The sequence below is a fragment of the Primulina tabacum genome, chromosome 15 (assembly GCF_025594145.1).
Source record: "Primulina tabacum isolate GXHZ01 chromosome 15, ASM2559414v2, whole genome shotgun sequence".
Classification (NCBI taxonomy): Eukaryota; Viridiplantae; Streptophyta; class Magnoliopsida; order Lamiales; family Gesneriaceae; genus Primulina; species Primulina tabacum.
The window spans coordinates 8,165,491-8,171,490 of NC_134564.1; positions in this window are offsets into that span (position 1 = coordinate 8,165,491).

Here is a 6,000-nt window from a genome sequence, read left to right on the forward strand (position 1 = left end):
TCTAAATTGACAATTAACAAGGTAATTAAAAAGGCTAATTAAAATCCCACTTAACATGTTATTTATAATGCTAATAAAATGCTAACTCATTAAATTTTATAAAATCTTCAAATTTTAAAATAAAATGCCCCAATCTCAACTTAAAATAAAATACCATCATTTAAAATATTGCCAAAAATCGTCACCGGTCTCTTTCCTCAATCCCGCCTCGAATAATCGCCTGAAACATGAACTCGAAAAACATTTTAACGTGCATCACATCAACATAAATATTTAGAAACAATGTATTTAAATAAATCATGCATGGCTTAAACTCAATTTAAACTTAAATAAATGCTTTAATAATTAAATAAATGCATGGGTTATACGTGTACTGAATTTGGGCACTACAATTCTTCCCCTACTTATAAAAATTTCGTCCTCGAAATTAAATCTTACCGAACAACTCCGGGTAGCAGATTCTCATATCTGCTTCGGCTTCCCAGGTGGCCTCCTCCAATAATTGATTTAGCCACCGAACTTTGACTAACTTGGTAATTTTGTTTCGAAGTCTCCGCTCCTGCCTGTCTAGGATATGACGGGTCTTTCCTCATATGACAGGTCTGGAGCCAATTATAATGGCTCATAACTCAGAACATGCGAAGGGTTAGCTAAATATTTCCTCAGCATCGAGACGTGGAACACATTGCGGCGGAAGGGCAACACGATAAGCTAGTGTCCCAACTCTGTCAAGAATCTCGAACGGCCCAATAAACCTTGGACTGAGCTTGCCTCTTTTCCCAAATCTCATAACACCCTTCATGGGTGCTATCTTTATAAAGACGTGATCTCCTACAACAAACTCGAGATCTCTTCTCCTCTTATCGGCATAGCTCTTTTGGCGACTTTGGGCGGTCTTCATTCTGTCTCTAATCTTGACCACCACGTCTGCAGTCTGCTGAACTATTTCTGGACCAAGTTCTGCTCTTTCACCAACCTCATCCAAATGAACTGGTGATCTGAACTTCCTTCCATACAACGCCTCGTAGGGAGCCATACCTATCGATGATTGGAAACTGTTGTTGTATGTAAACTCCACTAGAGGTATCTTTGATTCCCAAGTCCCCTGGAAATCGATCATACAAGCTCGCAGTAAATCCTCCAAAATCTGAATCACTCGCTCAGACTGGCCATCTGTCTGCGGGTGAAAAGCGGTACTGAAAAGCAACTTCGTCCCCATGGCTGCATATAGACTCTTCCAGAAGGACGATGTAAATCTCGGGTCCCTGTCGGACACAATAGAAACTGGGATCCCATGCAATCAAACTATCTCCTTGATATAAAGCTCCACGTACTACGTCATGGAGAAAGTCGTCTTCACTGGCAAGAAGTGCGCTGACTTAGTGAGTCGATCCACTATAACCCAGATAGAATTTGATCCCCTGACTGACCTTGGCAAACCAACCACAAAGTCCATTGTAACATTCTCCAATTTCCACTCCGGGATGGGGAGTGGCTTAATCAATCCTGCTGGACTCTGATGCTCTGCCTTCACCTGCTGACAAGTGAGGCATTCAGACACAAACTGCGGATGTCTCGTTTCATCCCTGGCCACCAATACAGAATCTGCAGATCCTTGTACATTTTGGTACCTCCTGGGTGAATGAAATACGGAGATGCGTGTGCCTTTGACAGAATATCCTCTCTGATCAAATCAACACTAGGCACCCACATTCTACCTATGTATCTCACAATACCATCTGACACTGTATAGAGCACACTACCCTTGGCTTCATCCTTCAGCCTCCACTTCTGCAACTGCTCGTCTGAAGGCTGGCCCGCTCGAATACGGTCTAGCAAGGAAGATTGGACTGTCAGATTAGACAGCTTGGAGCTCTGCCCTTGCGGTAAACTTCTAAATCAAACCTTTGAATCTCAGACTGAAGAGGTCTCTGCACTGAAAACTGTGCTACAACTGCCACTTTCATGCTCAAGTCGTCTGCGACGACATTAGCCTTTCTCGGATGGTAGCTAATCTCGCAGTCGTAGTCTTTCACCAACTCTAACCACCGTCTCTGTCTCATGTTCAGTTCCTTCTGCGTGAAGAAATACTTTAGACTCTTGTGATCGGTAAATATCTGACATTTCTCGCCGTACAAGTATTGTCTCCAAATCTTCAATGCAAAGACAATGGCGGCTAGTTCCAGATCGTGAGTCGGATAATTCTTCTCATGCACCTTCAACTGTCTGGAAGCATAACCTATCACCCGACCATGCTGCATCAACACCGTGCCTAACCCGAGGTTAGATGCATCGGTGTATAGCACAAAATCTCCTTGCCCTGTTGGCATGGCTAACACTGGCGCTGAAATAAGAGTTTGCTTTAGAGTATCGAAACTCTTCTGACATTCATCACTCTACACAAACTTAGCATTCTTCTTGGTCAGTGAAGTGAGTGGCACTGCTATCGAAGAAAACCCCTAAATGAACTTACGGTAGTAACCGGCTAAACCCAGAAAACTGCGGATCTCAGAAGCATTCTTCGGTTCAACCCATTCCTTAACGGCTGCTACCTTTGCTGGATCCACCTCAATTCCACTGCTAGACACTATGTGACCCAAAAACGCTACCTTTTCCAACCAGAATTCACACTTACTGAACTTCGCAAATAACTTGCGACTCTGCAAGGTCTGCAAAACTGTCTTCAATTGCTGAATGTGCTCCTCATGACTCTTCGAGTAAATAAAAATATCGTCAATGAACACTATGACGAATTGGTCTAAGTAGGGCTGAAATACTCGGTTCATCAAGTCCATGAAAATTGCTGGAGCATTCGTCAGTCCGAACGGCATCACTAGGAACTCGTAATGCCCATATCTGGTCCTGAAGGCTGTCTTGTGCACATATGCCTCTTTCACCTTCAGCTGGTGATAACCTGATCGAAGATCTATCTTAGAGAACACCGTGGCTCCCTGCAACTGATCAAACAAGTCTTCGATCCTAGGAAGTGGGTACTTGTTCTTTATCGTTACCTTGTTCAACTCCCGGTAATCGATGCATAATCTCATGCTCCCATCTTTCTTTTTCACAAAAAGCATTGGTGCGCCCCACGGCTAGAAGCTGGGGCGGATGAATTCCTTGTCCAGAAGCTCCTGTATCTGATGTTTGTGTTCTAACATCTCAGCTGGAGCTAATCGGTATGGTGCCTTAGAGATTGGCACTGTACCTGGCATAAGATCGATTGCGAACTCCACCTCTCTCTCTGGTGGTAGACCTGTGACGTCGTCAGGAAAGACGTCTGGGAAGTCTCTGACTACTGGTACATCTGATATAGACGGGGCGGGTATGTCAGGTGTTGAAATAATGCTGGCCACGAAGGCCTGACACCCCTTGGAAATAAGTTTCCGCGCCTGCATGCAGGAGATCATGCGAGGGAAACTTCTCCACCTGTCTGGCTCAAATAGAAACTGCTCCATTCCCATCGGTCTGACCAACACTGATCTCTTCTGAAAGTCAATCAGAACTCTGTTCTTTGTCAACCAGTCCATACCCAAGATAATGTCAAACTCTGGATCGGCAATATTATCAGGTCTGCATACACCAGGTGGCCCTACAGTTCTAGATCAATGTCTCTTACCATGCTGGTAGCTACCAGTTCTTCCCATGATGGGACTGTCACTGAATAATTCAAGTCGAGTTCAATAGTCTTGATATCCAAGTGACTAGCAAATGTTTCCGAAATAAAAGAATGGGTGGCTCCTAAATCTATCAAGGCCTGAGTGGCTTATCTCTTAATGAAAATATTTCCTGAGAGACATTAGCACAACACAGACTTATATCCCAAAATTCTAACATTTAATCCTAAGCACAGTAGAAAATTAATATCCCAAGTCACTCAAAAATATTACTAGCACACTAATAATTCCAAATAAAATTCTACATGCAAGGCAAAATAATACTGAGCTTAGGTAGAAAAGTTTACCTGTCAGTAAAATCGTGTCTGGGTTCGCCTCCTGTGCATGCATGGCGAACACCCTGACCTGAGTTGGCTGCTTCCATTGTGGGCACTCTTTCAGCATGTGGTCAGTTGCTCCACATTTAAAACATTTCCCGGATCCCCATAAACATTGTCCGGGATGCTGGAGATTGCATTTTTGACACACTGGAAAGTTCCCTTGCTTCTGAAGCGCCCCCTGCTGCTGGATTGGACCCTTGCCCTTTGGCGGTCCTTGATATGGCTTCTTCCCTGGCGATACGGTTTCTTAAACTGGGGCCTCTGATGCTGCTGCTGCTGTTGCGGTGGTGCCTGATAGGGCCTCTTGCCCTATCTGTCCAACTCGATATCCCTCTGATCCTGCTCTGCCGCCAATGCTCTAGATACGGCGACTGCATAAGTAGTAGGACCAGCAACTCGGACATCACGGCGCAAGATTGGCCGCAATCCATCCATGAAATGCCTCAGCTTACTCTGGGCATCATTAGCTATCAGGGGTACGAAATGACACCCCCTCTCAAACTTCCTCACAAACTCCGCCACGCTGCTATCCCCTTGACGCAACGTCATGAATTCTCTGGTCAGACGGGAACATACTTCCTCAGTGAAGTACTTTGAGTAGAAAACCTCTTTGAATCCATTCCAAGGCAACACTTGTAAGTTGACTGCCACTAACGCACTCTCCCACCATAATCTGGCGTCCCGCGTCAGAAGGAACGTGGCACACCTGCCCTATCCGCATCGGTCAGTTCTATGAAATCAAAGATTACCTCGATGGACTTAATACATCCCTCCGCTATCATCGGGTCAGTGGTACCCGAAAACTCCTTCGGATTCATCCTCCTGAATCTTTCATACACCGCCTCCGGTCTGGGCCTCTCCCCTGCATCTACTGCATCCTGGTTCCTCGCCAACTGTGCGAAGAACTGCGTCATACCTGCAAGCATCTGTGCCTGCATGTCCGGAGGTGGAGGTGGAGGAGCGTCTCTTCTCTCCTCTCGAGGCTCTCGGTCCTCATCCCTTGCTTCACGGTCGATCACACGTCTAGGAGGCATACTGTTCCAATAATTTACCCAACACGTAAGCCCCACATGCATGAACATGATATAAACAACATAAGGTGCACGTACATCGAACTTAAAACAGGGGCATGCTGAAATCATGACTTATTGCTTAATACATAACATAATTCAAAACTTTAAAACTTACAGACTTGAGGTGTGACTTTGTGAGCTTCTTGCGACTGGCAGTAGGAGTAACCCTTTACAAGAACACCGCTCCGATACCAACTGTAACGTACCCTAATTTTACTACTAAAAATTTGCGGAAAAAAATTTGAAATTTTCTTAAACATAAAATACCCTTTCAAATTATTATCAAATACGAAGTTTGCTAAAGGAAATACTTGTTCAAAGCATCATAAATCAACTCATAAATCAGAGTATTTGATCATTTCATAAAAATTTCAAAACGTGGACAGTCCTCGGGTTTAGCCTCCCGCTCAGTCCAAGCTTGCTCCTTGGTCCCCACCTCCTGTCTCCTCATAAACATCCTCACCTGCATCGATCAAGTCTAGTGAGTCTAAAGACTCAACACGTATAAACTGGAAGTAACAAGTACTACATAATAAGATCACATGCAACTTTAAAATAGGGCATACATACTTTAAACTTGAACTTGCAAGATAAAACTTGAATATACGTACTTACATGCTTAGACGTGTCATAAACTTTTCTTAAACATGCTTGCATACTTGAACATACTTAAACATACATGGCTTCATCATTTTGCGTAGATGATGTTTCAAAGCAAGTGACCCATAACATAATTCGCCTGATCAGACTAAACCACAGTATTGGGATGACAGGGGCAAACCCACTGCCACATACATGAGATCCCCGTTCATGCTTTAACGGGTGGATTGGTCCCCGTTCATGCTTTAACGCTTTCCAATCCTTATCTAAACCCTTTCATGCTTTAACGGGGTGGAGAGGTCCTCGGCCACGTTCACCGACTTCTAAACCCAT